Source organism: Hoplias malabaricus, chromosome 18 (assembly GCF_029633855.1).
Source record: "Hoplias malabaricus isolate fHopMal1 chromosome 18, fHopMal1.hap1, whole genome shotgun sequence".
Taxonomy (NCBI): domain Eukaryota; kingdom Metazoa; phylum Chordata; class Actinopteri; order Characiformes; family Erythrinidae; genus Hoplias; species Hoplias malabaricus.
Window position 1 is genome coordinate 30,947,175 of NC_089817.1, and position 27,281 is coordinate 30,974,455.

Below are 27,281 nucleotides of genomic sequence, written 5' to 3' on the forward strand. Positions count from 1 at the left end.
CTGTTTATTCAGTACTGTTCATTACTGTGTGTATTAATGTGTATGTTTTTATTAGTATCTGGTTCTTACCTGTTACGTTTACAGTGTCTTTACTTTAAATGTTCTTATGTTCCAGTGACATTGAACATAGCTTTGGCAAAACAAGTGTCAATATTTGTCATGCCAATAAAGCACATTTGAATTGAATTGAGCGAGAGAGAGAGAGAGAGAGAGAGAGAGAGAGAGAGAGAGAGAGAGCTCTCTCATATATATATATATATATATTAAAAGACCTGAATTGGTCATCAGAACTTGTGGAAGACCATTTTGTATGGAGAGAGATTAGTCTCAAAATACTTTACAAATGCATAAATGTTAACCCACAAATTAAACACAAGTCACAAATGTTTCACTACTCATGTCAGGAATCACAGGGCGGACTGACGGAGGCGGGCGCACTTGCTAAAACACAGTATTTATTGAAACAATAGATGACAAAACAGAGATAGACAGACTCGAATGATTAGACAGAATACCGGTTGCCGTCTTCACGGGCACAGGAGTGGAGCCGTCCACAGAGGCAGGGGCTTGTGCTGCTCGCCAGGCACGTGCTGGAGTTACTGCGGGTTTAGGGAGACTGATGGGCGCACTCTTGAGGGCCTTTTTCAACCGTAGTTCCCCCGGATATGCGCCCCTGTTAGCCTCACCTGCCATGTCCAGCGGTTTGAGGCTAACAGCCCCACCCCTCAACGCCCCCCCAAAAATTTCCCCAGACCTGAGGGGGTAATCCTCGGGAGCAGAACGGGAAAATCTCTTGTTTAAGAGTTCAAAAAAATGTCTCTACGGTAAGATAATTAAGATAATAAATAAGATAATTAATTCGTTTTTCTGACCAACGTAATGCCTCTCTTCTAAGGAGACATTTAACAAACATGACCTGGATAAATTCAGGAGGAGTAGGACAGGTCAAATATTCAAAATAATTTTTACACTGCAATATAAATCTCTTACAGTTGCGAACTCCTTCAAATTCCGCAGGTACTCCCAGGTAAGATTGCAAAATAGCAGGTTGATCACCCACCCTTATGGCTAGTAATTCCTCTGCTATTTTAATGGCTTTATCTGGTGACATGGCCGTGTTAGCTGCGTCCTTTAGTGGGTCGGCCATTCTGTCAGGAATCACGGGGCGGACTGACGGAGGCGGGCACACTTGCTAAAAAACAGTATTTATTGAAACAATAGATGACAAAACAGAGAGACAGACTCGAATGATTAGACAGCATACCAGGACAGAAGGAGACCTAGACAGAGACTTGAACAGAGAGAACTGAACAAGGAGAGCTAGACTGAGAAGTGAACAGATGCAAGGAGAGCTAGACTGAGAAGTGAACAGATGCAAGGAGAGCTAGACTGAGAAGTGAACAGATGCAAGGAGAGCTAGACTGAGAAGTGAACAGATGCAAGGAGAGCTAGACTGAGAAGTGAACAGATGCAAGGAGAGCTAGACTGAGAAGTGAACAGATGCAAGGAGAGCTAGACTGAGAAGTGAACAGATGCAAGGAGAGCTAGACTGAGAAGTGAACAGATGCAAGGAGAGCTAGACTGAGAAGTGAACAGATGCAAGGAGAGCTAGACTGAGAAGTGAACAGATGCAAGGAGAGCTAGACTGAGAAGTGAACAGATGCAAAGAGAGCTAGACTGAGAAGTGAACAGATGCAAAGAGAGCTAGACTGAGAAGTGAACAGATGCAAGGAGAGCTAGACTGAGAAGTGAACAGATGCAAGGAGAGCTAGACTGAGAAGTGAACAGATGCAAGGAGAGCTAGACTGAGAAGTGAACAGATGCAAGGAGAGCTAGACTGAGAAGTGAACAGATGCAAAGAGAGCTAGACTGAGAAGTGAACAGATGCAAGGAGAGCTAGACTGAGAAGTGAACAGATGCAAGGAGAGCTAGACTGAGAAGTGAACAGATGCAAGGAGAGCTAGACTGAGAAGTGAACAGATGCAAGGAGAGCTAGACTGAGAAGTGAACAGATGCAAGGAGAGCTAGACTGAGAAGTGAACAGATGCAAGGAGAGCTAGACTGAGAAGTGAACAGATGCAAGGAGAGCTAGACTGAGAAGTGAACAGATGCAAGGAGAGCTAGACTGAGAAGTGAACAGATGCAAGGAGAGCTAGACTGAGAAGTGAACAGATGCAAGGAGAGCTAGACTGAGAAGTGAACAGATGCAAAGAGAGCTAGACTGAGAAGTGAACAGATGCAAAGAGAGCTAGACTGAGAAGTGAACAGATGCAAAGAGAGCTAGACTGAGAAGTGAACAGATGCAAAGAGAGCTAGACTGAGAAGTGAACAGATGCAAAGAGAGCTAGACTGAGAAGTGAACAGATGCAAAGAGAGCTAGACTGAGAAGTGAACAGATGCAAAGAGAGCTAGACTGAGAAGTGAACAGATGCAAAGAGAGCTAGACTGAGAAGTGAACAGATGCAAAGAGAGCTAGACTGAGAAGTGAACAGATGCAAAGAGAGCTAGACTGAGAAGTGAACAGATACAAAGAGAGCTAGACTGAGAAGTGAACAGATACAAAGAGAGCTAGACTGAGAACTGAACAGATACAAAGAGAGCTAGACTGAGAACTGAACAGATACAAAGAGCTAGAGTGAATCAATATACAAACAAACTTGAGAAAAGGGAAGCAAAAGGAACAAGGCAAAGGAACGAGCGACAGACAAGACAGACAGACTGGAAAGTACGAACAAAGGTGGAAACGCAGAGAGAAACAGACTGGATAACAACACGACTTAGGATTGGAACGAATGACCGACAAGAGAAAGTGAGACAAGGGGACTTAAATATATAACAGACAAGACACACCTGAAACAGATAATGAGGAGGACGGACAAGGAGGCAGAACAAAGGTGGGACAAGGGCGGAGACATGGACAATAACAAACAGAGCCATGTGCTGAGAGAGGCGGGGAAAACAGACATGACAGGACGAGGCGTGAATACATCCCAATTTGTGTCTCACAGTCTGTAATTTGTAAAAATACAGTTACATTCATAAATAAATGTTTTTGGTTTTCATTGATATAATTTTATATGAAAATTAACACATTTTTTTTTTAAATTTACATTGCAAATATTTGTAAAATCAAAGTCTCTAATTTAACATTTATTTGTAAATTATTGAATCTGTGTTTGTGGGTTAAGGCACTCACGTGTTTTCCGTGACGTGCATTTGATCATTTCCTCTTGCGGGTTTTTGGATTTTGACACGTTCCTTTTGTATTTCACCCATTCCAAATATAAATGCAGCCTGATCCACAAATGTGGCCAGTAGGCGAACGACCTGTCGCTAGGCACTGTTGTTTTAGGATGTGAGGGGCCAACTTAACATTTACACAACATTTAATGTAGAAGTTCGAACAAAATGCCGCCCAAGCCACTGAATTCACCTTTATATCACAGTTAGGAACGGGTGATCACTGTGGAACGTTTTTGAAGGTGCCCTATACTTAACGACGTTAAAGTCCAGCGGAACTTCCCTAATTTCACTGCTGTCTAGGGTTGTCATATAAAATACGTTAAATCATCCTGTAATTGGACACTAAATGCCATGCTGCATATTGGACTGATACGGGATGCGATGTGTTTCATATTTTTGAGACTAGATTGTTAAGATGGGTGATTTGTTTCAGACAGATGCTCTCCCTCAGCCGGAGGGAGCGGAAGATACCCCACGGGTCCTAAAGAGAATATGCGCTTCTCATTGGTCATAATTTTTATTTAGTCAATCAGCAGCCAGAGTTAGCTGTTTATCATTTACTGTGGTTACCAATGGAGTCTCAGTACCGCCTACAGGAGGTTATTTTGCTGCGGCCCTGAGAGGAACAGGTCAGTCCACCTAGCAGCGGCTTGTTCGCCTACTGGCCACATTTGTGGATCAGGCTGCATTTGTATTTGGATTGGGTGAAATGCGAAAGGAAAGTCTCAAAATCCAAAAACCTGCGATAGGAAACGAACAAATGCACGTCACGGAAAACACGTGAGTGGCTCGATTCAGAAATGCAGATTCAATAATTTACAAATAAATGTTAAATGGGATGTGTTTATTTGTGATTAGTGAAACATATTTGTGACTCGTGTTTAATTAATGGATTAACATTTACGCCTTTGTAAAGTATAAGACTAATCTCTCTCCATAACTGATCTGTTCTGCAGGTTCCACAGAGTATTCCATTCAAAAAACGAATAATTTGACAGTGACATTATAAATGTAAATCATTTAAATATGCACGCACACTATACAAAGAAACTGCATTGTGGATAATTTTTTGTATAATTTTACTTTTCATATATTAACATTTTATAAAACATTTATAAAATTATATTTCCCATTATACGTTTCTCTGCACAAGAACACAATGCTTATATTGGATTCACCAACAACAAGGACACATGGTGCTGGGCTGCTCTTTGTGCAAAGAAAAAGAAGTTGTCTTGAGTTCTGCATTATTGTTCAACTTTTATCTAATATAACATAAGAGTAAGTTATCTTAATCAAATAAAAATGCATTAAGCATGCATATGATGTAATGCATCAAGTACCTAATAAAAAGTGGTGCGCAGTATATTAACATATTAATTAATTGATTAAATTCGGACTTATTGATTTCTGGTGAGCTCTGGACTCCAGACTCTGAAGATGAAGCAGTTACAAAAAATGCATTAAGGAACCGAATGAGTTGTTTTAGTGTGTACATATTCAAATATATATTTAGCTTATTTTCAACCAACAGGACTGCATCTTTCTTAAATAAGCTGGCTTAGCAGGCCCAAATGTCATTGATTATCCATTTATCCCTCACCACTTGGCCTTTTTTTTAGAGTTCTTCTGCATATTGTGCTTGGACTGCAAAGCCAAGAAGTGTCTCACAGACTTCAAATACAAAAGACTACATATGCAATTTATGTCATTACAGACTTGAATAACTGTTGATGTTTTGCTCATTGTTAACATCCAAACATTTTCTGTGGAAAACTTTGTGATATTGTGATAATACCACAATGAAAAATTCTACAAAATATATCAGCCAACAGAATTGAGGCAATGCTATATTTTCCAGACTAAATAGATAGCTATATAGCAGCTGTTAACCAACTAACCAACTAAATAAGTTGCAGTAAAGAGCTGAAGTAACGTTACCTAACTTTTCTGGCTGGTATTAGTTTTTAGGTTACTGCTTAATATTTTTAGTTTCACTTTTTATCTTACACTTTAATAAGGGATGCTTCATTTACATTATCTTTCATATTTTACTTAAGGGGGGCGGCACGGTGGCACAGCAGGTAGTGTCGCAGTCACACAGCTCCAGGAGCCTGGATGTTGTTGGTTCGATTCCCGCTCCAGGTGACTGTCTGAGGAGTTGGTGTGTTCTCCTCGTGTCCGCGTGGGTTTCCTCCCACAGTCCAAAAACACACGTTGGTAGGTTGATTGGTGACTCAAAAGTGTCTGTAGGTGTAAGTGAGTGTGTGAGTGAATGTGTGTGTGTGTATGTGTTGCCCTGTGGAGGACTGGCACCCCCTCCAGAGTGTGTTCCCGCTTTGCGCCTAATGATTCCAGGTAGGCTCTGGACCCACCGTGACCCTGAATTGGATAAGCGGTTACTGCACGGACTGAATAACTTAAGCTCAGTCACAATAAAAAAAAAAAAAAAAAAAAAAAACATTTGGGAAACTGTTTTGTTTAGGATTTGTTTGTGGTTTTCAGCTGAATACCAAAAATGCAGTTGTATACTCACTAAAGTGGATCCACAGCACCAAAGAACACAAACAGGCATGTTCATGCACTACACAACTGCAGAGTTAAAAAAAAGGATTTAACCTTTTTATGTACAAAATATAACATGGTTAAAATATTTTATATTTACCTCAGATGTGCCACCAAAATACATGAATTGTGTGGAGGGACGAATGACATTTGGATGAGTTCACATATGCTACAAGTGCTGTGCTAAAAAAAAAAAATATTTAAAAAATGCTCGTTAACATTACTAAGAAGGGCTGTTTTTAAGGGTTCTTCAGAATATGGCTCATTCATTCATTCATCTTACGTAACTGCTTGTCTAGTTCTGGGTCGTGGTGAGTCTGGAGCCTACTCAGAATCACTGGGCAAAGCAGGAAAACACCCTGGAAAGGGCCCCGGTCCTGCACAGGGTGCCACACACACACACATTTGCATATAAGGACACTTTTTGAGTAACCAATTCACCTACCAATGTGTGTTTTGGACCATTGGAGGTCCAATGGAGCACCCAGAGGAAACCAATTTGGACATATGACTAATTTCAATTAATTTATATAACATTATAAAACAATCATATTTATCATAGATGTGCCACTGTTCTGAAAGAGGCTGGAAAATGAAGAGAGTGTGTGCAGTGGAGGAAATGACTGTTGTACGTGTTCACGTACAGCGAATGGGCATAATCCTCTACGTTATTCCACTAGAATAAAACTGAGAAAATGTCTGGTCTTTCAGTTTAATTTATATTGTGATTTACTTGTATTTTAATGACCATTTCCTTCAATCTGGGCTAAGATGCTATACAAGCTGAAGAAGGCCCTCGCCACTGCCAACATCCCCGGAAACACTTATTCTACACTGTCAGTACATATACAGTAACATTACTTAGGGAACATGACTGTAAATTATTCTATTATAACTAGATTTTATAATTGTGTGATGTCATACATGCCATTTCATCTCTATGACTTTTGTATTTTTTATTTAAAACTTTTCTATATGGACAGACTACAAATATTCACCTCTCCTTCTGGAGAAGAGAATGTAAGAATGTACGTTTAGGGAACACTAAAATGGATGTTAACACGACTGTGGTGCATTCACACTGTGTGGACATTTAGTAACAATATATAATAATAATATCAGTTCTTGCCCCACTGCTATTCATAATCTACTTGCTCCCACTTGGTGACATTTTCCATCAGTATGGTCTTCAGTGTCACTGTTATGCAGATGCAGCTCAAATTGACATCAGCAAGAATAAGCAACCTGATTGATATTAAAAGCTGGATTGCTCTGAATTTCCTGCAACTAAATAGCAAAACTGAACTGATTCTCATAGCATCATAACTTCCTCTTTCACTGTCAAGTCACTTGGATAACCCACTCTATCTATCCCATCACAACCTCCACAGACCCACATTAATAACATCACCAAAATAGCCTTTTTACAAATTAAAACTTTGTAAGACTGCATCCTCCTCTCCCTGAACTGAAATTCTAATTCACATTTTTATCACATCTTGGCCTGCTACTTTGCTCAAAAAGCTTAAATATGTGCAGTATTCAGCAGCAAGAGTTCTGACACACACCAGATCATGGGAGCACATAACCCCAGGTTAAAAAAACCTTCACTAACTTTCAGTTAATTACCGAATACAATATAAAGTCCTACTCCTAGATTTTAAATCTTTACATGCTCTGGTTCCTGACTATCTCTCTGCTCCATTGTCCAGACACAGTACTTCACACTCACTTCGGTCGGCTGATGCTCATTGTTCTCTGTTCCTCCTGCCAAACTATGCATGTATGGGGACAGAGATTTTAAAGTTGCAGGCCCAAAGTTATGGAACTCTATCCCCCTGCATTTTCATCTCTGACTGTCACTCTCCACATTTAAGAAGCATTTAAAAGCTTTTTTTTCTAATGTAGAGTTTAACTCTCTCACTGCCTTGTTTTTATTATAATTGTAGTAGTCCTCTTTATTCTTACTGTACTCTTATCCTGCTTTAATCTGTAATTTTTTTTTCTTTCTGTCTTATATTCCTCACTGCTTTATTTAATATTCTTTTACCCCATTGTGCCCAGCTGTTGTGGAAAAATGTCTTTAAGTATCCCGAAAGGCACTTATAAATAATACTTATTATTATTAATTTATTATTACATTCTCTTCTATAGAAAGACAGGGGGATATTTGTATTATTTCATTATAGAACTGTTTTAAAAAATGACATAATAAAAGTCCTGGAGATGAAATGGGGCGTATGAAATCAACACAATTTTAAAATCTACAATTATTAAAGAATAATTAAGGCCTTAGTCTATAATGCTCAGGACCTGTTTCTGAGCTGTGCCTCCTGGGTCAAAGCTCTGACCTCTTCTATTTCTCTCAGTCTTGCTGGGGAAGTGGATCATGGTCAGCACTGAGATTTAATCATCCTTCTGTTCAGTCTCTATTAACTCAACCCACAGTTTAATTATTACAACTTATCACATGAAATTGCTTAGCTTTTACAAGTATAGCCTAGTAAAATATGATTTAAACTATTTATAAAACTATTTTTTTTTCATATTTACACTGTGATGCATCAGTGAATGATCACCAGGTTCTTGTGATTCTTGGTTCAGTGATTTGTGCACACATTTACATAAAAATACAGTAGAGCAGTACAATATGAAGTGGCCTCTGCTCTGTCAGATGAAATCAGTCTGATGTTAATGGTCAGGAAATATATTCAGTCTTGAAGATGATGATATAAATACTCTACATGTTACAATGTACTTTGCAGATGTTCTGAACCATGAATAGAAAATAGCATACAGCAGTAGGTTCATAAAGCATTTCTTATCTATTAGCCAGATGAAAACATTCCACACAGTCAGAGGTACGTACACTGACAAAAGGGTTAAATAATTTGGCATCCAGCAAAAAAAGGTAAACAAAAACCACTGTGCCTATATTTTGGCAGCTTTTATTTCAGAAGACTTTGATGTTTTAACTCTATGGTTGTTTGAGGCACCATTTTTCACGATACCAACAGGATACTTTCCAAGATACCAACAGGAATCCATCATGGTGTGTAAATGCCCAGGAATATTAACCAGTCCCACAAGAAGATCAGCCACAGCCAGAGAGAGGATGATCAGGTTGGTTGGAGTGTGGAACTGCATGAAGTGAGAAATAGGGATGTTCTCCAGCAGATTCAGAACCACAGTACACACAGATATACATGAGAGAATTAAGCGCAGAAGAACTTATACAAGATAGATATTATTGTCGGGAAAGCAATATTGAATTGTAATGTTTTCCCTGTAGTGTTGGTCGTCCATCTGAAATAGAAATAGAATAGAGTTGAATAATCTGAAAGGATTTAGAAGTTATCTTCTCTGTTTTATACATGATCATGAATCCTCCCACTAGTGGATAGTGTAACCCTTGCATCATCATGACGTACAGTATTTGTTCAGTTGAGACTAGTTCAGATTGGTTGAAATGTTAAGAAACTGTCTAAAGATAATGCCATTTTATACACATTTTCATATCACAATTTTGCCAGCATTTATACTGTACATTATAGAGACTATCATGGGGTTGTGGTGATATTTCTGGATTTGTATGCCTTGGTTCATACTCAGTGAGTCCAGAGGCTTGACACACACTCACACATTCACTCACACAATAAAATACCTACGGACAATTTTGAATCACCAATTCGCCTAATAATGTTCCTTTTTGAGTCCGTGGAGGAACACCTGGAGGAAACCCACATGGACACAGGAAGAACACAGCAAACTACTCACAGACAGTCACTCGGACTGGGGCTCGAACCCACAACACCAGACCCCTGAAGCTGCGTGACAGCAACACTACCTGCTGCGCAACCATGCCTTTATGCAATTAATTTAACTATGTTCAACTGAAAATACTTGATATTAAACTGAGAAATGTTCAACAATATATGCTATTTTAAAAATAACACTTTTTAGCAAGAACTTGTCTTAGCAAGAATTTTGTCTCCACCAATAGCATTTACAGCTTTAGGTCATCCAGAGAAGGGGCTGTGCCTGAAGCAGCCTGTTCTGGAAAATAGGTTGAGGACTGAAAAAAAACCTGTATATAAGTCCTCCAGTCACAAATCCTATGGTCATCTTCATGATGTCAGTTTTGAACATGTGGACACCGGAATCTACAATTTCAGTACCATGGAGCTGTGTGACAGTGAAAACACCTCAACAAAGACATTTCCTTCAAAAGACTTAAACTTATGAACAATTATGAACTTGAAACTGGTACTTACATTTGTCCTTTTAGAAGTGGCAGTGCATGGATCACTCAACTCTTATAGTCTTGAGTGGACTAGAGAAATTGCTGGTGAAGGGGATCCAGTGAACCTGTGAAAAGTGAAAATCCAATGTTACAGAGCACTGTAAAAAATTCTTTACTCAAATCAGACATATGTTGTGAAATGTCAACATGGAGCAATTACATCATCATCATCATTATCATTTTTTTCTCTTAATGCATTTCAGGGTTGCGGTGGCAACAGGGAGAGCTCCTTGCATGACATCCAAGAGATAATAATCCCTCCAGTGTGTGCTGGATCTATGCTTTGGCCTCCTTCCTATGGAAGGTCACCTAAACCATGATTTACAACACATTCCCTTTTTCCATCACTCATGAACAAGACCCCGAGATAATTGATATCCTTCACTTGGGGTAGGTAGTCCCTACCTGAAGGAAGCATGCCATTTGTTTCCAGGAGATAACCATGGCCTCAGAGTTTTAGGTGCTGATCCAGATACCGACCACTTCACACTTAGCTGCAAACTGCTCCAGTGAATGCTGGAGGCCTCCTGTCTCAGGCTATGCCTCATCACCCTGTCCATGAAAATCAGGAACAGGAGTGGAGAAAAGACACATCCCTAAAGGTGCAGGGTACAATTTTTTTCTTTAATGGTCATAAGGGTACTTCTTGGAACATGTTTGCCTGGTTCTTCAGTAGGAGACCCTACTGAGAGCTTACAGCTCCCAACGTTAGAGCACACAAGCCCTTTCGCCACAACAAGGCCCAGATCCAGGAAGAGGTGCAATTTTATTTTTCTGCATTTCCCAATTTAACTGAAGAAAATATTTGGTCATATGTGGTATTCGTTTATGATTTTGCGCTATTTATGTAACATTAAAATAGTTTCTTTGCATGTCTTTGAAGGGTTTCATTCATGTGTTTGTTTCTGGAATTATATCAATTATCAGTATCAATTTTACAACTCCTTGAATAGAAATGAACAAGGTTAAAACCTTAGCGTTGCAACAACACATAACATGCCAGACATAAACTATTGTATACTCATGGTAAAATGAAAGAATTTGAGCATTAGAATCATTCAGTTCTATACATCAGCAGGGATTTGTAGCCAGTAGAGCAATGGTATGCCACAACTGAGAGATAAACCCTGGCTTTGAAGTGGGCCCTCAAAACTACAAAATAATACACTTCTTTCTCACTTTAGTGACAACACCTGGACAGGCTACATCTTCACCAATGAGTATTAATCAAGCTACGACAGAGGTCGCTACTGCCCTCTTATATACTGAAACACCCAGGATATGCTCATTTCAGAACCAATATTTTGGACAAAGAGACATGTGGAGGAGAGAGGAGGGGCACCCAAAACGGGCATTAAGAAAGAGGATTAAAACATTTCATGCCAACCAGTGAGAAAGGGGAGCTCCAGGGTATGGCAAGAAACTTAACACAGTCTTCCTGTCTTTTCCAACCCCCCAATCACAGGCATGACTGTATGTATCAATAGGACATACCCCCAACCCCCACTGCTATCACAGGTTGTACTCTTCAGGGTAGGCTCTACTCTAGACTTGAGCATCTCTGTACAGATCTGGTGCCATTCACTAACATAAGTACTGAGGTCTATTCCTGACATGGGATTATGATATAATAACTACAGTTATTGCATGCAGATACATTACACCAGGGAACACAGTTTCATTGTTCTGCTTCCAAAATCAGGAGGCATTGTAGCGTCATGTAGGGTCATGTAAAACGGCTTCAGAGAAATTCATTTAATTACTTTCCAATATTTAATAAAATAAATGAAGTTGTGTGTCAATCTGCAATGTTGAAAATTGGTACCTTAAAGCTGGCAATTGATGCAGTGGTAGCTGTTTCCTACACATACTATCATTTACCATCAACTTATCATTTTGTATATGACAGATATATTTTAGTGTGTGTGTAAATGTTAATTGTCGTAGTTGTGTAGTTAGAATGGCTGCTGCTTTACTGTCAGGTAACTATATGGCTGGATTTATCTCATTCGTAATCTTCATTGTGGTTTGTGCGAGTGTTGGTGGTATTTATCTCTACTGTACATTATGTAAGCTTTATGTGTATCGGCTTTAAACCGGACAAGAGCTGAGGTGGTGTAGCTCGCTGGCTTATGTGTATTTATTTATAGACAGGGCCATCACTGGAGATTAATGATTAGGGAGCTAAGATTTAACCAGGGGCATCTGGGGTAATTGCCTAAGATAAGGTAATAAGCTAAGATAACTTTAGTTCTATCTAAAGCAGAGCTGTAGTACCCATTGTTTTAGCTCTGACCTGCTACTCTTAGTGGCACTGCAAAACAAACAGCTGTAGGAGGGACTCCATTGGCTGCACACTGAATGTTGGAATGATAACTCTGGCTGCTGATTGGCTAAATAAAGGTGACAACCAAAGAAAAGCATATTCTCTGCTTAGGATCCATGGAAAATCTGCACCTCACTCCAGCTGAGAGAAAGAGTTGCGTGTTTCTGTCTCAAACATAAAAGTGTGACTTCACAAATATGTAAAAAAATGCGGCCCGTATCGGTTAAAAAATGAACACATCTTTTAGTGTTAAAATACGGGACAATTCCGTATTTTACAGGAAGGTTGGCAACACTGTGTGTGTATTTTGTCAAGAAAGCAATACAGATAGATAACCAATGACTATATGGAGACAGAGAACCGTTTTTGAACATTTTAAAGAAAATAAAGGACATTTAACGTCTAACAACGTCCATGTTTACAGGTACACATCTCTGTGTATAGATTCACGTGTAAATTGGGGGAGTGGCTTTGGAAAGAGAGTTGAAAGGATGGGGCGGGTCTTTTTAATAGGATTTCTTTCCAACCCCACTTTCAATGGTGAAAGTTGTTGCTTAGGGACAGGCCTTCTATATAGACAGGTCTCTGGATATCTGGCTTATTGATTTATAATATTGTGAATTTTCACATGTTTGTGTACATTTTGAGCAAACAAGAAAAAATATGAGATACACAAAATGATTCTACAAAAAATGGACCAAATCCTCGTCATATGAGATATACTAGTATCTTTGTTACTCTGATTGCCATACTCAGAAGGAGAGAACCAGAGGCATGAGCAGTTTGGCTTTCTGGCATTTTATTATCACTCACCATTGGCATCTTAAACACTAAACACCTCAGTCCCATATTATTCTCTTTGTATAGAGGTATTAGAGTGGCTAAATTTGGCTACATTTAATGTAATATCAGTTGCAGACACCCATCAGTCAGCCAACAGGCTCAGGGAGCATTATTCTAAACTGTCAGAAAAACTGTCATTGTGGTGGTACCCTTGAGGGTACATATTCACTTCTAGGATGATTCCCTCAGATCTCCTCAATACGCACTAAAGGACATGTTGATGTTGAGTGGAGAATGGTTATTTTGTGTTCTCTTAAATTCAACAACCAGTTCCTGGGTTTTGTTCACATTCAGGTGACAACCCATAATGTACCTCTACTGTACCTTTTTTTCTGAGATTGTAGCAAACTTGTGGGAACTGTAGCCAGTAGAAAGATGGTGTGCCACCATTGAAAGAGATAAACCCTGGCTTTGAAATGGGCCCTTAAAACTACAAAATAGCACATAGATTTATTGCCAAGAAGCATTGTTACAACAAAGAAATAATCTACCAAACACAAATTTCCTTACTTTTTGTGCTAAGTTTATATATATGTATGTATTTCCAGTGACCTTGGTACTGAATTTTATGGTGCATCAGGTAATGTTGCCATCACACTACTCCAGTGTCCTGGGATTGTGGGCTTGAGCCCTGAAATATGGAAGGCTGTTGGGGGTCAAAATGTGTTGAAACATGCACGTTAACACAAAATATAGTCGCAATAATATGACCAAAAATGACACGTTTACACACTTTTTAGGATTTTTGCCAAATGGGAGGCCTCAAATCCAGGCATACTTACATATTCATAATGGGAGTAACTTTACACATTGTAGCTGACAATGAAACATGAATCCTCTGTGTATGTAGCCCGTATGTTTCATCTTAATTATTCATAATTTAGTGAGCTAAATGCTCATGTCTACGTCATGTCTACGTCATGTCTACGTCAAACCCTACATGAGCAGTGTGAAGACAGTGACACTAGTGAGCTTCCATCTCCATGGTGTTACACTTTTGCCCTGTTTCTTGTTCTCCTGCTCTGTATTTGTTTCCTAGGTTCCTTGGTGCTCCTAACAGAGCACATGGTTCTGTTATAGTTTTGATTCCTGACTCCTCCTTTAGCTAACATACAACACCAGACAAAGGAACACTGATACTTAGTGGGGTATATATACAGGAACACAGATAAGAAACACCTGGGAAAGATAACGAGAGGGCAGGACACAAAGGAGGCACAGGTGGGAGCACTAATGACAAGGCAGGGCAAAGGTGGGGCTAGGGCAGAGCTAAGGGAGGAGACAGGAACCAAAACAAAACCGAGCAATATGCTAAAGAAGCACATGACAAACAACTAAACACAGAAACAGAGCAGGAACACACAAAAAAGGGAAAAAGCATGATACGATTTGCATGTAACAAATAATTTGGCTAAATCTAAAGTAAACAAAGTTGCAGATAACCATATTAATGCTTTGGTCAGGACTAGCCACCAATCTGCCCATTTCAAAATCCCAGTAGCTAGGGTACTTTATAGCACAATAGTTGATCAAACCATAGGGAAAGGAGTCCATCAGGGACTCTCTTTGACATTGAACTAGGCCCAGGCACATGTCTTTAAGGGGGTTGGTGGGGTAATTCACTTAATTCAAGTACTCGTTGCAGTGCCTCCATTTTCTGACTTGACAAAAATACCAGGTGGTCAGTCACAGGGGAGTTTGCATTCTGCCAGCTGAAGGAAGCTCTCAGCACTGACAACAGCCTCAGAGACACTTATTCTACAGTCTAGGAAAAACTGTCACTGTGGTGGTACTCTTGAGTGTACATCTTCAATACATTTATTTAGGGAACATAATTATACCTTATTCTAATTGTAGTTGTAATATTAATTGTGGATTTTAAATTATGTAATTTCATGTGCCCCATTTCATGTACATGACTCATGTTTGTTTTATTTACTATTATTGTGTTCTTGTTCTGTTTTATGTTATATTAGATTACAAATATTACATTGTCCTTCTAGAGAAAAAAATGTAATGGACCTCTAGCGATTACAACTGGACTTGAAAACCACTACTGTACCTGTCACGCCCTCGTCTCGTCATGTCTGTTTTCCCCGGCCATGTGCTCTTTTAGCACCTGGCTATGTTTGTTGTTGTTCTAGTCCCACCTTTGTTCCACCTCCTCGTCTGTGTCATTTGTTACCCTGCCCCCTTGTTATCTGTCTCAGGTGTGACTCGTCTGTGTATTGTATTTAAGTCCCCTTCCTGCACTTCCTGTTTGTTGGTCATTCGTCATATCATGTCGAGTCATATCAAGTTGGTTATATTTTCAAGTCTGTCTGTCTCTGCAAGTCGTTCTCATTCGTTCTCTTACTCATTCCTATTCCTAGACTTGTTTCGCTTCTATTGTCGCTCTGTCTTTTTTAGTTTAATAAGACAAATATAATTTTTATTTTCACTCACCCCAGCCACTCAGACTTTTATGTATTTCCCCAAAGTGTTTTTATTATTATTATTATGTATTTTTATTTATTTATTATTATTATTGAGCTTCTTCCATTTGGTATTTATATGGCCTTAGTATATAATATAAAGACTTGGCTATGAGCTGTGCCTCCTGGTTCGAGGCTCTGGCTTCTCTCATTTCTTTCAGCCATTGCTGAGGAAGTGGAGCATAGTCAGCACTGAGGCTTAACCATTCATTCATTCATTATCTGTAACTGCTTATCCAATTCAGGGTCGCGGTGGGTCCAGAGCCTACCTGGAATCAATGGACACAAGGTGGGACTACACCCTGGAGGGGGCGCCAATCCTTCACAGTGCAACACAGACACACACACATTCACACCTACGGACACTTTTGAGTCACCAATCCACCTACCCGGAGGAAACACACGCAGACACAGGGAGAACACACCAACACCTCACAGACAGTCACCAGGAGCGGCAATCGAACCCACAACCTCCAGGTCCCTGGAGCTGCGACACTACCTGCTGCGCCACCGTGCCGCCCCAGGCTTAACCATCCCTCCATTTAATCTCTGTTAACTCAGGCCTCAGTTTAATTATTACAACTGATCACATGAAATTGCTTAGCTTTTACAAAATATAACTTGTTAAAAAATATTTTTCACTATTTAAATTTTTTATGTTTATGTTATGATGCATCTATGAAAGATCACCAGGTTCATTTTAACAGGGTTTATAGATTTGTGAACACATTTACATACAAATATATTAGAGCAGTATAATATGAGGTGGCCTCTGCTCTGTCAGATGAAATCAGTCTGAGGTTAATGTTCAGAAAACAAATTCAGCCTTGAAGATGATGATTTAAATATTCTACATGTTACAATATACTTTGCAGATGCTCTGAACCATGAATAGAAAATGGCATACATCAGTGGGTTCACTAAGGAGTTAATATCCATAAGCATTATTAAAACAGCCCACACAGTCAAAGATGTTTGAACTGAGACAGAACATAAATAAAGTGGCATCCAGCAAGCAAGATAAACAAAAACCACTGTGCCTAATTTCTTGCCTGCTTTGATTTCAGAAGACCTTGATACTTTAGCTCCATGGTTGTTTGAGGCACCATTTTTCACAGCTCTGATAGCTTTGGCTTGATGTATTGCCACTTTAAATATAACTGAATACAAGATTAATATAAAAGAGCAAGGGGCTATAAATGCAAATACAAGGTCAATTATAGCCCAATAGATATAAATATACACAATACACTCTCCATAACAATTGGTGAAGGTATTATGGTCTAAATAATTGTCATTAAAGTATAAATACATGACGACATAACTCAGTAAAAAAGACCAGCCAAGAATTATAGCCAGCAAGATTTTATGAAGTGTAATGTGACTGGAATATTGCAGAGGGTTAGTGATAGCAATGTATCTCTCAACTGCTATTAGTATCACACTGTACAGAGAACCATATTGTGAGAGACAACCAATTATTTGAGAAACGTAGCACACTATTTTTCCAAAATACCAACAGGATTCCATCAGGCCGCTTAGGTCCACAGGCATATTAACTAGTCCCACAAGAAGATCAGCCACAGACAGAGAGACAATGAGCAGGTTGGTTGGAGTGTGGAGCTGCTTGAAGTGAGAGATGGAGATAATCACCAGCAGGTTAAGAACCACAGTGCACACTGATATACATAAGATAATGAAGCACAGAAGAAAATATCCAGGGCCATTTATGGTCTGTCTTATACAAGACTCATTATTATCAGGAAAGCAATATTGAATTGTAATGTTTTCCCTGTAGTGTTGGTCCTCCATCTTAAATAGAAACAGAGCTGAAGAATCTGAAATGATTCAGAGGTTAACTTGACTGTTTTATACATAAGCATGAATCCACCCACTAGTGGATAGTGTAACCCTGGCATCATCATGATAGTGTACAGTTTTGGGTCAGCTGAGACTAGTTCAGAATGGTAGAAATGTTGCGAGGTTGAAGGCTGAAGTTAGCATTAAAAAAAAGCCAGTGATCATATAAACAGTGATCATAAAAAATACATATATGTGTGTGTGTGTGTGTGTGTCATGAAAATGCCAAATTCAGTTTCTTAGAAAATGTTCAATATTGAAGACACCTGGTGCCACACTCTAATCAGCTAATTAACTCAAAACACTTGCAAAATCCTTTAAATCGTCTTTCAGACTCTGAAGGCTACAATTAGGGGGAAGACTGCTGACTTCACAGTTGTCCAAAAGATGACCATCGACACCTTAAACTCAACTCAACTTTATTTATAGAGCACTTTAAAAACACCAACAGCTAAAACAAAGTGCTGTACAAAAGATGTTTATAAAACAAAATAAAATAAAATAACCTATAAGGAAAAATAAATAACTTAAATAAAAACAAAACTAATAAAACAGAACAAAACAAACGTCTCATGCTGGGTTGAAAGCCAAGGAATAAAAGTGGGTTTTAAGATAGGTTTTAAAAATCGAAAGTGAAGAAGCCTGTCTAATCTGTAATGGCAGGCTATTCCACAGTTTTGGCGCAGCAATTGAAAAGGCTCTATCTCCTCTGAGCTTACGTTTTTACGTTACGTTTTGCCCACTAGCAGGGCAAGACACAAAAGGTCATTGCTAAAAAGGCTGGCTGTTCACAGAGCTGTCCAAGCACATTAATAGAGAGGCAAAGGGAAGGAAAATATGTGGTAGAAAAAATGTAAAAGCAATAGGGATAACCGCACGCTGGAGAGCATTGTGAAAAAAAACCTATTCAAAAGTGTGGGGGAGATTCACAAAGACTGGACTGCAGCTGGAATCAGTGCTTCATGAACCACCATGCACAGACATATTCAAGGACATATGTTTCAGCTGTTGCATTCCTTGTGTCAAGCCACTACAAGAGACAGCATCAGAAGCAGCTCACTTCCAAAAAGATTGGACTGCTGCTTAGTGGTCCAAAATGGCTTTAGTGGAAGGTAAAGTTTGCATTTCCTTTGGAAATCAAGGTCACCAAGTCTAAAGGAAGAGAGGGGTGGAACAACATCCATGTTGCTTGAGGTCCAGTGTAATGTTTCCACAGTCATTGATGGTTTGGGGTGGCATGTCAATTGCTGGTTTTGGTCCTATGATTTTTTCTGAGGACCAAGGTCAAAGCAGCCATCTACCAGGACATGTTAGAGCACTTCAGGCTTCCTGAGGCAGACCAACTTTATGGAGATGCAGATTTCATTTTCCAACAGGACTTGGCACCTGCACACAGTGCCAAAACTACCAGTACCTGGTTTAACGACCATAGTGTCCCTGTTCCTAATTGGCCAGCAAACTCGCCTGACCATAACCTTTCCTTCACATTCCTTGTGAAGAGGAAGATACACTATGCTAGACCCAACAATGCAGAAGAGCTGAAGGCCACTATCAGAGCAACCTGGGCTCTCATAACACCTGAGCAGTGCCACAGACTGATTGACTCCATGCCACGCCACATTGCTGCAGTAATTCAGGCAGAAGGACTGAGTATTGAGTGCTGTACATGCTCATACTTATTATGTTCATACTTTTCAGCTGGCAAGCATTTCTAAAGATTTTTTTGTATTGGTCTTAAGTAATATTCTAATTTTTTTGAGATAATGAATTTGGGGTTTTCATTAGTTCTCAGTTATAATCATCAAATTAAAATAAATAAACACGTGAATATATCGGTCTGTGTGTAATGAATTAGTATAATATACACGTGTCACTTTTTGAATGAAATTACTGAAAAAAATACATTTTTCATGATATTCTAATTTTATGACAAGGGGCAAATAAAGAATAAGAAAGACACATCAGTCTCATCTATTGACACATTTAACACTAGAAGTGCCAAGAGCAGGCACTCTGAGAAAGTCAGTTTCAAGGTCTCAGTGGGTCAAACATGAAGCTGGTAAATAATCTGTTAATATAATTAAACATCCATCCATCCATCCATCCATTATCTGTAACCGCTTATCCAATTTTAGGGTCGCGGGGGGTCCAGAGCCTACCTGGAATCATCGGGCGCAAGGCAGGAATACACCCTGGAGGGGACGCCAGTCCTTCACAGGGTAACACAGACACACACACACACACACACACACACACTCACACCTACGGACACTTTCGAGTCGCCAATCCACCTGCAACGTGTGTTTTTGGACTGTGGGAGGAAACCGGAGCACCCGGAGGAAACCCACGCGGACACGGGGAGAACACACCAACTCCTCACAGACAGTCACCCGGAGCGGGAATCGAACCCACAACCTCCAGGCCCCTGGAGCTGTGTGACTGCGACACTACCTGCTGCGCCACCGTGCCGCCCTATAATTAAACATCACCTCTCATACTCTTAATTTTACTTCTATTTCACACCTAAATTAAGAAGCACTTATGTTCCTATGTAAAATCCACGTACAAAATCCACTTACATCTTTTATCAAACCCTTTACTTATTTTATCTTATGTCTCACTTAACAGGTACTTACTTTTTAAACTAGTTGTAAAGTGTAAGATACCTTGTAATAACTACATACATATCCTTTACTTAATCTGTACTTACTTTTTCCAAAACCCTGTTTAAAAGGTACTTCATGATAAATGGGGAAAGTTTGTTGCTTATATACACACATATATGGAGGGAAGGACATGAGGAGATTAATGTGGCCTTAAACAATAATGCTCAGGACTTTCTTTTCTAACCTGTGCCTCCTGGGTCGAAGCCCTAGATTCTTTTATTTCTCTCAACCTTGGGGAAGTGGAGCATGGTCAGCACTGAGGCTTAATTATCCCTCCATTTAGTTTAGGTGTCACGCCCTCCTCTAGTTTCGTCTGTTTTCCTATCTCAGCACATGGCTTTGTTTTGTTGTCGTCCACGCCCCGCCTTTGTTCCGCCTTCTTGTTCGTCACCCTTGTTATCCGTTTCAGGTGTTTCTCGTTTGTTGTTGTATTTAAGTCCCCTTCCTTCACTTCCTGGTGTCGTTCATTGTTATTCGTGTTCTTTGTATCGTTTGGTACGTTTTCAGCTCATGTTATTCTCGTGTTGTTTATGTGCTCGTTTGTCTTTTCACTTAGATCCACAGGCATATTAACCAGTCCCACGAGAAGATCAGCCACAGACAGAGAGAGGATGAGTAGGTTGGTTGGAGTGTGAAGCTGCTTGAAGTGAGCGATGGAGATGATCACCAGCAGGTTCAGAAACACAGTGCACACAGGTATACATGAGAGAATGAAACACAGAAGCAAATATCCAGGGCCCTCATTGACCTCTTTTACACACGATGCATTATTGTCAGGAAAGCAGTATTGAACTGTGGTGTTTTGCCTGTAGTCTTGGTCGTCCATCTGAAATAGAGACAGCTGGAAAATCTGAAATGATTCAGAGAGTTAACTTCTCTGTTGATTTATATCTGAGCATGAACCCTCCCACTTGTGGATATTGTAACACTAACTGAATAATGAATTACAGTGTTGGGTCAGCTGAGACTAGTTCAGAGTGGTAGAAATATTATGAAACAATCTAATTGCATACTTACATATTTTACACAGTGAGCAAATTAGGAGAGGCCAGCATTTATCCTGTACATTAGGGACTGCCATGGGGTTATGGTGATATAACTAGATGCCTTGGGTCATACTTAACTCAGTCCATCCACAATGCATTGAAATACAACAAAAAAGTAGTATAGAAGAATAAAACAAATGTGAATTTTTAGGTATAGCATCTAGGCACAGTTAAACCTAGACATGATATATTCTGTCTTGCAAGTTAAAAGCAATATCATTTATATAATTATATGCAATTATACATGCAGACTAATATCTGTATTTTATTGCTTTTTGTTTATTGTCATGGCTATCTATGAAAACATAATTTGTGTCATGCCACTTTTTCAATATATGATATTTTAAAAAGAAACTATTTTGGCAGGGACTATTTAGTCTTAGAACACCCTCCATGTATCCCTCCATCAATAGCATTTAAAGCATTAGGTTGTTCTATGTATGTTCTGAGTAATCAAGCCTGCACTGATCTATTCTGGAAAATATTGAGGACTGAAAACAATCTCCATAAAACTGCTCCAGCCACAAACCCTGTTATCATCTTTGTGACCTCTGTGTTGAATAGGTGGGGAATGAATCCACCAATTCAGGATCCTGGAGCTGTATGACAATGAAACTACATGCACATGGGCTACTCTATTGGATCTGGGTTGATCAAACCACAGGAAAAGACATGGAGGCCATCATGGACTGTTTTTCCATTGAACTAGACCCAGGTACATGCCTTTGTTGGGGTTCTTCACGCAATTTGTACTCCTTTGGAGTAATCTGAATATAAAAAATACTAGATGGAGAAGATCCATTTGTCAGGCACAGTGGAGTCTGCATTCTGCATGCTGAAGGAGGTCCTCACTAATGCCAACAGCCTCAGGGACACTTACAGTACATTGTCAGACAAGCTGCCACTGTGGTGGTACTCTTTGAGTGTACATATTCAGTACATTTAGTGAAGAAACATGATTGTTCCTTATTCTATACTATTTGTAGATTTTAATCTTGTGTTATATCATGTGCCCCATTTCGTGTACAGGACACATGTTCTTTTTATTTTAGATTACAAATATTCATCTGTCCGTCTGGAGAAAATAGTGTAACTTTACAGAATTTAACTGGATTTATGTACTTTTATTGCTCTGATAGCCATGCCTAGAAGGACAGAAACAGAGACAAGAACAGTTTGGCTTTCTGGCATTTTATTATCACTCACTATCCCTATCTGAAACATCAAACACCTCAGTCCCATATTATTCTCTCTGTCCCTGGCTTTTCCTCAGACTTTCATTTCTTTGCCAAGTGGTTTTCAATGAGCTTCTGCCAGTTGGTACACTCTCAGAAATAAAGGTATGGTGGATGTACATTATTGGTCACTAAAACTAAAAATAGTGTAAATTTTAAAGGTACGGCACTGGTTAAAGTCCAGTTGTGTTACCTAAAGGTACATTATATTCTCTTCTCCAGAAGTAGAGGGGCATATTTGTAATATTTTATTATACAACTGTGTGTTAAATTAAATAATATAAGTTCTGGAGATGAAATTGGGTATTAGAAATCAACAGAATTTTAAAATAAACAATTATATTAGAATAAGGTACAATTATTACCCTGTGAATGACTGGCTCCCCCTCCAAGGTGTGATCCCACTCCGAACCCACCATCACCCTGAATTAGATAAGTGGTTTCAGACAATGAATGAATGAATGATGAAGGCACAGTTATGTTCCCTTAATAAAAGGTATTGAATTGTACCCTTAAGGGTAAGACCATAGTGGCAATTTGTCAGACAGTGTGCTTAGGGAGGGAACCACATGATGAGATTCATGTGGTCTTAGTCTATAATGCTCAGGCCTGGTTTCTGAGCTGTGCCTCTTTTGGTAGAAGCTCTGGCATCTTCCATTTCTCTCAGCTTTCCTGGGGAGTTGGAACATGGTCAGTGCAGGGGCTTAATCATCCCTCCATTTAAACTCTGCTAACTAGGGCTACAGATTAATTATTACAACTGTTCACATGGAATTGCTTAGCTTTTGTAAGTATAATATATTAAAATATCATATTTACTATTTAGTTTCATTTTTTGTTAAATGAATATGCATATGTGAAAAATCACCAGTTACTTTTTAACAGAATTTATAGATTTGTGCACAAATGTACAATATGAAGTGGCCTCAGCTCTGTCAGATGAAATCAGTGTGAGGTTAATTTTCAGGAAACAAATCCATCCTGGAAGATGATGATTCAAATATTCTACATGTTACAATAGACTTTGCAGATGTTCTGAACCACGAATAGAAAATAGCATACAGCAGTGGGTTTACAAAGGAGTTAAAATCTATTAGCCAGAAAAAAACATACCACACAGTCAAAGGTATGTTTACTGACGCAGGGGTTAAATAATATGGTATCCAGCAAACGAGGTAAACAAAAACCACTGTGCCTAATTTCTTGGCAGCCTTAATTTCAGAAGATTTTGATGTTTTAGCTCCTTGAATGTTTGAGGCACCATTTGTCACAGCTCTGATAGCTTTGGCTTGATGTATTGCCACTTTAAAAATGACTGAATACAAGATTAATATAAAAGAGCAAGGTGCTAGAAATGCAATTACAAGGTCAATGAAGACCCAATATTTATGAATATACACCACACACTGTCCATAACATTTGGAGTAGGCATTACCCTCTATAATACTCTCATTAATAAATGTATACATGACAACATAACACAGATAAAAAGACCAGCCAAGAATTATGGACAACAAGGTTTTATGGAGTGTGACTAGACTGGAATACTGCAGAGGGTCAGTGATAGCAATGTATCTGTCTACTGCTATGAGTATCACACTGTACAGAGAGCCATACATTGAGAGACAACCAATTATTTGAGAAATGTAGCATGTTAATGCTCCAAGATACCAGCAGGAGTCCATCAGAGTGCTTAGATCCAAAGGCATTTTAATCAGTCCCACAAGGAAATCAGCCACAGACAGAGAGAGGATGATCAGGTTGGTTGGAGTGTGAAGCTGCTTGAAGTGAGAGATGGAGATGACCACCAGCAGGTTCAGAAACACAGTGCACACAGTTATACATGAGAAAATGAAGCACAGAAGAAAATATCCAGGGCCCTCTTTGACCTCTTTTACACACGATGCATTATTGTCAGGAAAGCAATATTGAATTGTAATGTTTTGCCTGTAATTTTGGTCGTCCATCTGAAATAGAGACAGCTGGAATATCTGAAATGATTCAGAGAGTTAACTTCTCTGTTGATTTATATCTGAGCATAAACCCTCCCACTTGTGGATATTGTAACCCTAACTGAATAATGAATTACAGTGTTGGGTCAGCTGAGACTGGTTCAGAGTGGTAAAAATATTATGAATATTATGAAACAATCTAAATGCATACTTACATATTTTACACAGTGAGCAAAAACATTAGGGGAGGACAGCATTTATCCTGTATCATGGGATTATGGTGATATAACTAGATGCCTTGGGTCATACTTAATTCAGTCCATCCACAATGCATTGAAATACAACAAAAAAGTAATATACAAAAAAGTAATATACTACGGATACTGGAACTAGCATTTCTCCTGCGGTGTTGCTATCAGTGTGTGAAGAGTGGGAGAAGAGGGTTGCATTGACAGTCCAACACAATTTGCAGCACTTTGAAAACATTTTCTAAGTGGTCAGAAACTTGTAAATTACTCATGAAGAATAAGGTTACGTTAAAACCAAGCACACCATTGTTTTTCTTGTGAAATTCCCAAAGAGTTTGATGTCTCACATGACCCTCTTCCCATTGAAAAAACAAAAGTTGGATCCAAAATGGCTGACCTCAAAATGGCCACCATGGTCACCACCCATCTTGAAAAGTTTTCCCCCTCCCATATATTAAGGTGCCACAAACAGGAAGTTAATATCACCAACCATTCCCATTTTATCAATGTGTATCCATATAAATGGGTCACCCTCTACACAAAACCTGAAATTTTGTGACACTGGGCCATAGATAAATAAAAATACTGCCCTGATATGTAATTCATTTAACCTATATTCAAGTGAAAATAGTATAAAGAAAATATACTTTATATTAAAAAATAATATAATTTGTAAATTAGTGTAACACTACAAATATTGTATTAATGTTTAGCACCAATAGGGGACATGACTGGGTTTCCAAAGTGCACCCCAGAGAGCCTTTCACTGTCAAAGCTGAAGGAAGGATGGAGGTGCACATATATGTTAGGACTAGTTTTATTAACAAAAACAAAAGCAAACACATCACAAAATCCATCTATCCATCTCTTATCTGTAACCACTCATCCAGTTCAGGGTCACAGTGGGTCCAACAAGAAACAAACATGAACTGTTGTAGGTGAGTGCAAAAAAAAAACATATATACACACTCACACACGTACATAACCAGAGACAAGGAACACCAGGTTAGCAATATTGAACAGTGGTGTTTTGCTTGTAGACATTGTCGTCCATATGAAATATGCTGAAATATCTAAAGTGATTCAGAGAGTTGATTTATACCTGAACATAATCCTCACACTAGTGGATAGTGTAACCCTAACATCATCATGACGTACAGTGTTGGGTCAGCTGAGACTTGTTCAGAGTGGTTGAAATGTTAAGGAACAATCTAAAATAATTGCATACATAAAACACTAGGGGAGGCTAGCATTTGTCTTGTACATTCTTTTTCCCTCTTGTGTCATCGTTAAGATGAAAATAGTTAACATGAAAAAAGAAAACCTTGTAAATTTGTGTAATGCTACAAATATCTAATTAACCTTAACCGTTAAGGACATGACTCTGTTTGAAAGAACATGTCAGAAAGCCTTTCACTATCACTGCTGAAGGAAGATGGAGGTGGGCATACATGCAGGGAATAGTTTTATCCTCAGAAACAAAAGCAAGCACACAATATGAATGTAAACACACGCTGGACTAAACGGAACAGAACTAAACAAGACACAACTTTGAACTGTTGTAGACGAGTGCAAATACAATACAAGCATAGATCACACATCAACACAAGACCAGACAAAGAGCACTGAAAACAAGGGGACTGAAAATATAACTGGACTCGGGACAAGACAGAAGCACAGACACGAGACTGGACTTGGGGCAGGAAAGAGGCAGGAAAAAGGTGACTGACAAAGGGGACCAATGTTGGACAAAACAAGGGGATGGACATTGGACATATACTGAGATTGAACAGCAGACTGGACAGATGATTGGACAGGACTGGATAGAGAAACAGGTATTGATAGGGACTGGTATATGTCTGGCATAGTCTGAGAAGTCAGCCTGGGCACTATTCTGTATGTCAACCTCGAAGTCGACTTTGGGTTTGACACAGAAACACAAGAAGTGGTGGGAGCTGCAGTTACTGGAGCAGAAGCGACAGTATCCACCAGCACAAGAACAAAAGTGGCGGGATCTACCGCCACAGGAACAGAATAAGCAATGTGAGCTGCTATCATGCACTCCTTTTGACCATTGAACTAGACCCAAGTAAATGTTTTTATGGGGAATTGGTGGTGTACTTCATGCATTTTATTCTCTTTTGCAGTGACTCCATTATTTGACTTGACCAAAAAATACCAGCTGGATTAGATCCAATGGTCAGTCAAAGTGGAGTATGCATTGTGCCAGCTGAAGGAGCCCACAGCACTGCAAAGAGCTTCAGGGACACTTATCCTGCACTTACAGAAAATCTGTCACTGTGGTGGTACTCTTGACGGTACATATTCAGTACCTTTAGTTAGGTAACATGACTGTACCTTATTCTATATTAAATGTAGATTATAAAATTGTGTTATTTCATGTGCCCCATGAAATAAATTTTATTTATTTAAATGATGTTCTTGTTATTATATTCTATAATGAAAGATTACAAATATTCACCCGTCCTTCTGGAGAAAATAGTGTACCTTTACAGAATT

The 27,281-nt window shown here is 39.1% G+C and overlaps 1 long non-coding RNA gene across 1 annotated transcript; it reads left to right on the forward strand.

The window, feature by feature from the left end:
- Nucleotides 1–20,760: 20,760 nt before the first annotated feature.
- On the forward strand, nucleotides 20,761–27,027 carry LOC136674291 (uncharacterized). The gene is made up of 3 exons (XR_010796033.1): nucleotides 20,761–20,976; nucleotides 21,891–22,041; nucleotides 26,909–27,027. It is a non-coding gene; the product is annotated as an uncharacterized lncRNA (long non-coding RNA).
- The last annotated feature ends 254 nt before the right edge of the window (nucleotides 27,028–27,281 follow it).